Source organism: Hyperolius riggenbachi, chromosome 11 (assembly GCF_040937935.1).
Source record: "Hyperolius riggenbachi isolate aHypRig1 chromosome 11, aHypRig1.pri, whole genome shotgun sequence".
In the NCBI taxonomy this organism is placed as follows: domain Eukaryota; kingdom Metazoa; phylum Chordata; class Amphibia; order Anura; family Hyperoliidae; genus Hyperolius; species Hyperolius riggenbachi.
Genome location: NC_090656.1, coordinates 151667775 through 151679921, shown reverse-complemented (window position 1 = coordinate 151679921; position 12147 = coordinate 151667775).

Genomic DNA, 12147 nt, shown 5'->3' with positions numbered 1-12147 from the left:
CATTGAAAAACTGGTTACGTTTGCAATCGAAAGAAAAATGACTATAGTTGAAGAGGTAATGGCCCCTAAACTATGTTCTGGGATGAAAGTTACAGCTTCAGTGAAATCCGTTTGCAAATCGGAGTGATAGATTAGAATCTAGAGCCAACGGTACGTTTTCTATGTTAAACCATTACACCATTGAAAAACTAGTTACGTTTGCAATCGAAAGAAAAATGACTATAGTTGAAGAGGTAATGGCCCCTAAACTATGTTCTGGGAAGAAAAATACAGCTTCAGTGAAATCCGTTTGCAAATCGGAGTGATAGATTAGAATCTAGAGCCAACGGTACGTTTTCTATGTTAAACCACTACACCATTGAAAAACTGGTTACGTTTGCAATCGAAAGAAAAATTACTATAGTTGAAGAGGTAATGGCCCCTAAACTATGTTCTGGGATGAAAAATACAGCTTCAGTAAAATCCGTTTGCAAATCGGAGTGATAGATTAGAATCTAGAGCCAACGGTACGTTTTCTATGTTAAACCATTACACCATTGAAAAACTAGTTACGTTTGCAATCGAAAGAAAAATGACTATAGTTGAAGAGGTAATGGCCCCTAACCTATGTTCTGGGATGAAAAATACAGCTTCAGTGAAATCCGTTTGCAAATCGGAGTGATAGATTAGAATCTAGAGCCAAACGTTTTCTATGTTAAACCATTACACCATTGAAAAACTGGTTACGTCTGCAATCGAAAGAAAAATGACTATAGTTGAAGAGGTAATGGCCCCTAAACTATGTTCTGGGATGAAAAATACAGCTTCAGTGAAATCCGTTTGCAAATCGGAGTGATAGATTAGAATCTAGAGCCAACGGTAAGTTTTCTATGTTAAACCATTACACCATTGAAAAACTGGTTACGTTTGCAATTGAAAGTAAAATGACTATAGTTGAAGAAGTAATGGCCCCTAAACTATGTTCTGGGATGAAAGTTACAGCTTCAGTGAAATCCGTTTGCAAATCGGAGTGATAGATTAGAATCTAGAGCCAACGGTACGTTTTCTATGTTAAACCATTACACCATTGAAAAACTGGTTACGTTTGCAATCGAAAGAAAAATGACTATAGTTGAAGAGGTAATGGCCCCTAAACTATGTTCTGGGATGAAAGTTACAGCTTCAGTGAAATCCGTTTGCAAATCGGAGTGATAGATTAGAATCTAGAGCCAACGGTACGTTTTCTATGTTAAACCATTACACCATTGAAAAACTAGTTACGTTTGCAATCGAAAGAAAAATGACTATAGTTGAAGAGGTAATGGCCCCTAAACTATGTTCTGGGATGAAAAATACAGCTTCAGTGAAATCCGTTTGCAAATCGGAGTGATAGATTAGAATCTAGAGCCAACGGTACGTTTTCTATGTTAAACCATTACACCATTGAAAAACTGGTTACGTTTGCAATCGAAAGAAAAATGACTATAGTTGAAGAGGTAATGGCCCCTAAACTATGTTCTGGGATGAAAGTTACAGCTTCAGTGAAATCCGTTTGCAAATCGGAGTGATAGATTAGAATCTAGAGCCAACGGTACGTTTTCTATGTTAAACCATTACACCATTGAAAAACTAGTTACGTTTGCAATCGAAAGAAAAATGACTATAGTTGAAGAGGTAATGGCCCCTAAACTATGTTCTGGGAAGAAAAATACAGCTTCAGTGAAATCCGTTTGCAAATCGGAGTGATAGATTAGAATCTAGAGCCAACGGTACGTTTTCTATGTTAAACCACTACACCATTGAAAAACTGGTTACGTTTGCAATCGAAAGAAAAATTACTATAGTTGAAGAGGTAATGGCCCCTAAACTATGTTCTGGGATGAAAAATACAGCTTCAGTAAAATCCGTTTGCAAATCGGAGTGATAGATTAGAATCTAGAGCCAACGGTACGTTTTCTATGTTAAACCATTACACCATTGAAAAACTAGTTACGTTTGCAATCGAAAGAAAAATGACTATAGTTGAAGAGGTAATGGCCCCTAACCTATGTTCTGGGATGAAAAATACAGCTTCAGTGAAATCCGTTTGCAAATCGGAGTGATAGATTAGAATCTAGAGCCAAACGTTTTCTATGTTAAACCATTACACCATTGAAAAACTGGTTACGTCTGCAATCGAAAGAAAAATGACTATAGTTGAAGAGGTAATGGCCCCTAAACTATGTTCTGGGATGAAAAATACAGCTTCAGTGAAATCCGTTTGCAAATCGGAGTGATAGATTAGAATCTAGAGCCAACGGTAAGTTTTCTATGTTAAACCATTACACCATTGAAAAACTGGTTACGTTTGCAATTGAAAGAAAAATGACTATAGTTGAAGAAGTAATGGCCCCTAAACTATGTTCTGGGATGAAAGTTACAGCTTCAGTGAAATCCGTTTGCAAATCGGAGTGATAGATTAGAATCTAGAGCCAACGGTACGTTTTCTATGTTGAACCATTACACCATTGAAAAACTGGTTACGTTTGCAATCGAAAGAAAAATGACGGGGGGCGCTAGTGAGGCGCTTACTGGAGAAGATGTGCCTTCAGTGAGCTCCTGCTTCACATCCAGACTGCACTTGATATACCCCACGGATCTGGACGAGTGATACCTTGAATCGAAGCTATAGGGCCCAGGAATGCATAGGAGCCCTCAACAGTACCCTCTGAGAAGCCGCAAATCTGCAAGACCCCTGCTTTCTCCACTTCGTTTCAGGAGGAATTTTTCCAAGATGGCCGACAGGGCCTTGCCTGAAAACACAGCTCAGCTTCTCCCTGCAGCTTCCCTGCCTCCCACGGATGATCCAGCTTACATGGAGGACCAGTTCCCGGGACCCTCGCAAGAACTATCACCAGGTCAGCCTCCTAGATCGCCCGGCTTAACACCAGGTGCGTCACAGCCGCCACCGCTAATTACGCATGCCGCTACGCATAGTACGCATAAAAATACGCATGCCGCATGCAAGTCAATGGCGGAAAATACGCGTAAAAATACGCATTACGCATACGGCAATACGCAATGCCATGCAGAAGATACGCTTGAGCATGCGCATCAAACGCCACCTAGACCTGCGCAACAAAGTACGCATCGGACACCCGAACGCGTACGAACCCAACAAGAAGGTACGCATGAAAATACGCATGGTGAAGAGAAGGATACGCGTCAGTCATCACAATTACAGGGCATGTCAGCAGAAGACCTGATGCGTACCATGAGGCGTATTTTTAAGGAGGAATTACGCGATGCGGTGGATGAACTCTCTCAGCAAATAAATGATATCGGGCAAAGAGTTGATGTCTTGGAGAAGCAAACAGATGACTTAGTTACAGCCATTAATCAAGACAGAAAACAGCTCGATGACCATGACGATAGGCTGGACGCGCATGAAGCGAAGCTGGAAGATCTGGAGAACCGCAGTAGAAGAGCAAATGTGAGGATCCGAGGACTCCCTGAGTCTTTTGAGGACCCAGAAGCGATAGCCAACAAGCTTTTTGCAACTCTTCTCCCCCAAGTTGATCCTGCTCATTGGACGGTGATTCGCATCCACAGGGCTTTAACCAAACCAAGAAACCCAGATCTTCCGCGTGATATTATAGCTAAGCTGGCTTCAGAGGATGCGCGAGACAAAATCCTGGTGGCAGCAAGGGATCTTACAACACTCCCAGAAGTCCCGGGCTCAGTCCAATTGTATGCCGACCTTGCACCAGCTACCATTGCTAGACGACGAGAAATGAGGCCGTACACGCTGGCTCTGCAACAGCATTCCATCAAATATCGATGGGGCTTCCCCTTCTTGCTGACCTTCAAGATTAATGGCAAACTATACAACTGCAAGAGACCGGAGGAGGCGGCTCAGGCCCTCAATGAGGCGTCTATCCCCTTCACCATTCCGAAGCCGGGCCAACCACCTCCCAAGACCCAACGTTCTGGGAAACCACGAAGAGTATGGAAAACGGCTGGAGGCTCTTCATTTCGCCCGCGGCAGTTGGACATGGATGCGGCCTGATGCCCTGATTCGAGTTTCCATTTGAATGACCTATAGTGGTCTATGGCACCCATCAGGTGTCCCAAACATGTCAATCCCCTTTATGATGTGGGTGACATTTCAACATGAGCAATTCCCCTAATTGACTCATTGGTTTTGTGTGGCCTCTACATGCGCCATTACCCTTTATGATGTGGGTGGCGTGAAGACACCATCCGTTTCTTGGAAGAAGTTTTAAGACTCAAGGTTTACTCCAGGCTTGGAGGTAACCTGGCCGGCTGAAAAAGGCCCGGCATAATATTTCAGCATTGCCCCTTTATGATGTTGGGCAGATGCCGTGATTATAATTTCATACTGGACTAAGTAGAGGCCACACATCTGTTATAGAATGGGCAGCATCCGGCTGCTGTGAGTTTGGGAACAGAGACACCTGAGTGCATCGCACAGTACTTTTGCCTCTGCCAGATGCATTGGATGCCCCATGATTGTTTTATAGTTATCTTGCTAATATGCCATTAGGTTAGACATTCGGTTAATATGTCTGGACTTTTTAGACCTTAACATAGGAAGGTTTATATTGCGGGTTCGCTGTGTTTGGATCCGTGTGGTTATAATTGTTGTTAATTATATTAGATATCTATGCAGTCAGATGTGATACACTGTGGCTGTTCCCCCCTTGTTAGATGGTGCCTGGAGTTAGGCGGGCGCTTTTTGCGCGGGCCCGACCCCAACCACCATCATCGCACGCTTGTGCTGTCCCCCCCCTGATAGGTCAAGAAGACACACGGGGTGCGGTGTGTTTCAACACCAGCCCCCTCCTTACAATGTTCAGAATAGACAAGAATCCAAGCCAGACTTGTTCAGCTGTCCTTTTAGCTTTCCAATATTTCATGAGAATCTTCCCATTTATTCCACCATGAGCAATAAACCCTGCAACATTGTTACCCATAATGTAAGAGGCCTGAACTCCCCCCATAAACGAAAGTAGGCACTTGTTGAGCTGGCCCGATCTTCCCCAGACGTGATCTGTCTCCAGGAGTCCCACTTCACTAATAAATCATATCCTAAATTCTTTCATCCCAAATATAAAAGAGCATTCTGTTCAAACTACACCCAGAAAAAAAGAGGAGTGGTTATTCTCTTGGCGAACTCGTTTCCTTTTGAGGTAAGCTCTTGCCTCACTGACTCCGAGGGAACACATTGTATTCTCCTTGGTCAGTATCAAAACAAAACACTTTGCATTACAAACATTTACGCCCCCCCTGACCGGACCACGGAGGTTATTTCCGGAGTATCGGACATTCTTTTAACTTTGAAGTTTGATACTTTGATCTGGGCGGGAGACTTTAATATTACCCCAAACAATAATTTAGACAGAACGCACCCGCAGAGATCAACGGAAGCTAAAAGAGCGAAAGCTATCTTTGAAAAAATACTTAAGCTTCATTCTTTGGTGGACTCCTGGAGGGAGAGCAATGGCAAACAAAGAGGTTACACATATATGTCGGCCCCCCATAATTCATACTCCAGGATCGATTTCATACTTATATCACTCACTAGTCTTCCCTCCCTGATTTACGCCAGAAATCTGCTGTGTCCGTGGTCGGATCATGACCCCCTTCTTATAGCTCTAAATTCATTGACACCTAAAACATCCAGAGCCCCCTGGCGTCTGAATGAGGCCCTTCTATATAATTCAGATATTAGTAGTGGAATCGAGAATACGATCTCTGAATACTTTCGTATAAACGATACAGGAGACATATCCCCGTTGACAGTGTGGCTAGCGCATAAGGCGGTAGTGAGAGGTGATCTGATCCAGGCAGCCTCCAAATTCAAGAGAGATAGAAATAAGATTATTTCCGATATTGAATTTAAACTGCATAAGCTTCATATGGTTAACACGCTGCAGCCATCAAGATTCCTTCTAAAACAAATTCAAGATTTGCAATTACAGGCTGATGCCCTTCTCAACTCAGAAACAGAAAAGGCTCTTAGATGGACTGCTGCGGCCTCATACGATCAGCTAAATAAACCTAAAAGATGGCTAGCAGCCAAACTTCGGGCCCAACAGACCGTCAACCGAATCCTTAAAATTAGGGGCAAGGATGGAAATGTTACTTCCAATCCAGATACGATATATGAAATATTCTCTGACTATTATAAGGAGTTATATAGCGATAAAGATGATAATACCTACGCTCAGAGCAGACAAAATTTTTTAGACTCCACTATTAAAAAGACCCTGACCGCGGACACAGTTAAGATGTTGAATGCTGACATAACCCAGGAGGAAATTCACTTGGCAATTAAGAAGCTTAAAAGAGCAAAAGCCCCTGGACCCGATGGTTTCTCCCCCATATACTATAAAAAGTACGAGGCCCTTTTATCCCCCCACCTCCAAAAATGCTTTAATTATTTGATGCAGGGAAATATACCCCCCACAGACTTTCTGTCCTCAGCAGTTGTGATGATTCCTAAACCACCTGCCGGCTTTAATCCACAGAGACCAGGTTGGTTTTGTGCCAAAAAGGCAAGCCCCTGACAACATCCGTAAGATTGTTACCCTGCAACATTATTGTAAGCAGACCGCCACATGTGTGGCCATCTTGGCTCTTGATATGGAGAAGGCATTTGACCTGATACGGTGGCCATACATGGAGGCGGTCCTGCAAAAATATGGGGTGCACGGAAATTATTTGAAGGCCATCTCGGCACTATATTCCCCGTCTACTGCCACCCTGAAGATGCCCTCCATCACTAAACGATCATTCTCAATCCAGAGGGGCACACGGCAGGGATGTCCCTTATCGCCGGGATTATTTGCACTTATGATGGAACCTTTGGCAGAAAAGATCCGACGGAACCCCGAAATAGTGGGGGTGAGGGTGGGGTCCAGGGAATATAAAACATCACTATTCGCTGACGATGTCCTCTTGACCCTTACCTCGCCCCATGACTCGATTCCAAAGTTGTTGGAGGAGATTGAAAACTTCTCGCCCTTCTCTGGGTTCCGTTTAAATTTAGATAAATCTGAACTTATGATTTCAAAAATGGACCGGACAGACGCGGCACTTTTGGCCAAGCGATATGGGCTGCAATTTCAATCTCAATTTATCCAATACCTGGGCATCAAGCTAGCAGCGGACCCCTCTAACCTCTATAAATTAAATTATCCCTCAATGTATTCTAGATTGACTCATGATCTGGAGAGCTGGGAGGACTATCCCCTGTCCATGCTCGGACGGATTTCAGCCGTCAGGATGACGCTCCTACCTAGGTTGCTGTACTTATTCCGAACTATCCCCGTAGCTGTAACGAAAGGCCCGGTTCAGCACTTGCAAACGCTGATACAAAAGTTTATATGGAGGAAGCGGAAGGCCAGAATAAAATATCTTACGCTAGCCAGGCCCAGAGACCTTGGAGGACTTAATGCTCCACTTTTATTTAATTATTATAAAGCGGCCCAGATAGCTCAGTTAGCAACAGCGAATGCCAACCCACTGATAGCCCCATTATGGGTGGAAATTGAATCACAGCTAGTGTCTCCCCTATCTCTAGCAGGTTTGATGTGGGCCAAGAAGATCCCGATTGCTAAAATTAGGAAGCTCTCCCCAGTCTCAGCCCACTCACTTAGCCTGTGGTCTAAAATTAGATTTGTTATGCGATTGCAATCCACACCCTCGTGTATGACCCAAATATTCCGCAACCCGGACTTTGTACCGGGCCAATCCATGAACCAATTCAAATGGTGGTATACGAAAGGATTTCAGACTGTGGGGAAATTTCTATGTTCTTTCAAAATCTCCACTCCCGCCCAGTTTATTAAGAACCATAGTGTCCCCAGGGAAGAGTTGGGTAGGCTGGACCTAATATTTAAGTATTTGTCCACTCTGGATCCTAAAAGAGAAGTCCTGACGTACTGTCCCTTTGAAGTCAGGTGCAAGAATGGGCCCATGGACAGAGGCTTTATCTCAGAACTATATGCAATCCTCTCTTACCCCACGATTGATGGCAAGCTTAAAGCCCAGATTGATTGGGAGAAGGACAGCGGGATGGAGATTTCTGAGTCCAAGTGGACCCATTGTTGCACATCACTGACACGAGGTTCCTTATTCTATTCGTCTATAGAGATATCATTCAAATTACTCCACAGAATTCACCTCACCCCCGTCAAATTGCATATCTTCAACTCAACGGCCTCTCCATATTGTTTCCGGAAATGCGGACAGATTGGGTCCTTGTGGCACATCTGGTGGGCTTGCCCTAAGGCACACACATTCTGGTCAGGGATCTGGAGTAAAATTCAACTAATCACTGGTATACAATCTGATATGGATCCTTCTGTGATTTTACTAGGTAACCGCCCTAAATCAGTGAAATATGCCACACATAAACTGGTCCAATTCGCACTTTCACAAGCTAGAAGACACCTGGCCTCCAAATGGAAATCAACTGGGCTGTCAGTGGACGAGGTCTTTCGCAATCTTAATAACACCATGACTTCTGAGCATATTAGAGCTAAGATTTTCGATACAACTGAATTTTTTTTTAAAGTATGGGATCCATGGATTGAGTGGCAGGACAATGCCGGCCTTTCATACGTCCTCCACTCCTTCTAGGATAGCTCCATCCCCCGGGTCTCTGACCATATACTTATTGGGTAACGACATACATGCTAGTTTGGCAGTTGAACATGTGAGATATCTCATACTCTATGTCTTTTATAGCTCATTCTGAACACGAAAGCTTATCAAAGTACCGGCTGGGTGGGTGCACGCTCCACCCCCTATGACCTATCCCTCCCCTCCATTCCCCCCCCCCCCACCACCACACCCTTTCCTCCCTATCCTACTGGGTGTACCATTGGCATGATGTGGAGTCCCCACCCATGGTCCATCCTTTCACCCCCTACCCTTCCCCCCCTTAGCCACCCCCTTATTCCCACCCCCCCTACCCCCCTTACTATATTGCAAGTATGTTAAGATGTTTTGGATATATCTTTGTATTATTTGTACGCATTTTTGTATGTTTTTGGCTCTCAAGAAAAACATCTGTTTTATGTGACCCTGATTATCTGTTCTGTAAGATATTCCCCACATGTGGGGAAATTTTGATATTTTGACTCGTTTGTTAACTGAATCATATCTTAATAAACACCCTTGGAACGAAAGAAAAATGACTATGGTTGAAGAGGTAATGGCCCCTAAACTATGTTCTGGGATGAAAGTTACAGCTTCAGTGAAATCCGTTTGCAAATCGGAGTGATAGATTAGAATCTAGAGCCAACGGCACGTTTTCTATGTTAAACCATTACACCATTGAAAAACTGGTTACGTTTGCAATCGAAAGAAAAATGACTATAATTGAAGAGGTAATGGCCCCTAAACTATGTTCTGGGATGAAAAATACAGCTTCAGTGAAATCCGTTTGCAAATCGGAGTGATAGATTAGAATCTAGAGCCAACGGTACGTTTTCTATGTTAAACCATTACACCATTGAAAAACTGGTTACGTCTGCAATCGAAAGAAAAATGACTATAGTTGAAGAGGTAATGGCCCCTAAACTATGTTCTGGGATGAAAAATACAGCTTCAGTGAAATCCGTTTGCAAATCGGAGTGATAGATTAGAATCTAGAGCCAACGGTACGTTTTCTATGTTAAACCATTACACCATTGAAAAACTGGTTACGTTTGCAATCGAAAGAAAAATGACTATAATTGAAAAGGTAATGGCCCCTAAACTATGTTCTGGGATGAAAAATACAGCTTCAGTGAAATCCGTTTGCAAATCGGAGTGATAGATTAGAATCTAGAGCCAACGGTACGTTTTCTATGTTAAACCATTACACCATTGAAAAACTGGTTACGTTTGCAATCGAAAGAAAAATGACTATAGTTGAAGAGGTAATGGCCCCTAAACTATGTTCTGGGATGAAAGTTACAGCTTCAGTGAAATCCGTTTGCAAATCGGAGTGATAGATTAGAATCTAGAGCCAACGGTGCGTTTTCTATGTTAAACCATTACACCATTGAAAAACTGGTTACGTTTGCAATCGAAAGAAAAATGACTATAATTGAAGAGGTAATGGCCCCTAAACTATGTTCTGGGATGAAAAATACAGCTTCAGTGAAATCCGTTTGCAAATCGGAGTGATAGATTAGAATCTAGAGCCAACGGTACGTTTTCTATGTTAAACCATTACACCATTGAAAAACTGGTTACGTTTGCAATCGAAAGAAAAATGACTATAATTGAAGAGGTAATGGCCCCTAAACTATGTTCTGGGATGAAAAATACAGCTTCAGTGAAATCCGTTTGCAAATCGGAGTGATAGATTAGAATCTATAGCCAACGGTACGTTTTCTATGTTAAACCATTACACCATTGAAAAACTGCAATCGAAAGAAAAATGACTATAGTTGAAGAGGTAATGGCCCCTAAACTATGTTCTGGGATGAAAGTTACAGCTTCAGTGAAATCCGTTTGCAAATCGGAGTGATAGATTAGAATCTAGAGCCAACGGTACGTTTTCTATGTTAAACCATTACACCATTGAAAAACTGGTTACGTTTGCAATCGAAAGAAAAATGACTTTAGTTGAAGAGGTAATGGCCCCTAAACTATGTTCTGGGATGAAAAATACAGCTTCAGTGAAATCCGTTTGCAAATCGGAGTGATAGATTAGAATCTAGAGCCAACGGTAAGTTTTCTATGTTAAACCATTACACCATTGAAAAACTGGTTACGTTTGCAATCGAAAGAAAAATGACTATAGTTGAAGAGGTAATGGCCCCTAAACTATGTTCTGGGATGAAAAATACAGCTTCAGTGAAATCCGTTTGCAAATCGGAGTGATAGATTAGAATCTAGAGCCAACGGTACGTTTTCTATGTTAAACCATTACACCATTGAAAAACTGGTTACGTTTGCAATCGAAAGAAAAATGACTATAGTTGAAGAGGTAATGGCCCCTAAACTATGTTCTGGGATGAAAAATACAGCTTCAGTGAAATCCGTTTGCAAATCGGAGTGATAGATTAGAATCTAGAGCCAACGGTAAGTTTTCTATGTTAAACCATTACACCATTGAAAAACTGGTTACGTTTGCAATCGAAAGAAAAATGACTATAGTTGAAGAGGTAATGGCCCCTAAACTATGTTCTGGGATGAAAAAATACAGCTTCAGTGAAATCCGTTTGCAAATCGGAGTGATAGATTAGAATCTAGAGCCAACGGTACGTTTTCTATGTTAAACCATTACACCATTGAAAAACTGGTTACGTTTGCAATCGAAAGAAAAATGACTATAGTTGAAGAGGTAATGGCCCCTAAACTATGTTCTGGGATGAAAAATACAGCTTCAGTGAAATCCGTTTGCAAATCGGAGTGATAGATTAGAATCTAGAGCCAACGGTACGTTTTCTATGTTAAACCATTACACCATTGAAAAACTGGTTACGTTTGCAATCGAAAGAAAAATGACTATAGTTGAAGAGGTAATGGCCCCTAAACTATGTTCTGGGATGAAAGTTACAGCTTCAGTGAAATCCGTTTCCAAATCGGAGTGATAGATTAGAATCTAGAGCCAACGGTACGTTTTCTATGTTAAACCATTACACCATTGAAAAACTGGTTATGTCTGCAATCGAAAGAAAAATGACTATAGTTGAAGAGGTAATGGCCCCTAAACTATGTTCTGGGATGAAAGTTACAGCTTCAGTGAAATCCGTTTGCAAATCAGAGTGAGAGATTAGAATCTAGAGCCAACGGTACGTTTTCTATGTTAAACCATTACACCATTGAAAAACTGGTTACGTTTGCAATCGAAAGAAAAATGACTATAGTTGAAGAGGTAATGGCCCCTAAACTATGTTCTGGGATGAAAGTTACAGCTTCAGTGAAATCCGTTTGCAAATCGGAGTAATAGATTAGAATCTAGAGCCAACGGTACGTTTTCTATGTTAAACCATTACACCATTGAAAAACTGGTTACGTTTGCAATCGAAAGAAAAATGACTATAGTTGAAGAGGTAATGGCCCCTAAACTATGTTCTGGGATGAAAGTTACAGCTTCAGTGAAATCCGTTTGCAAATCGGAGTGATAGATTAGAATCTAGAGCCAACGGTACGTTTTCT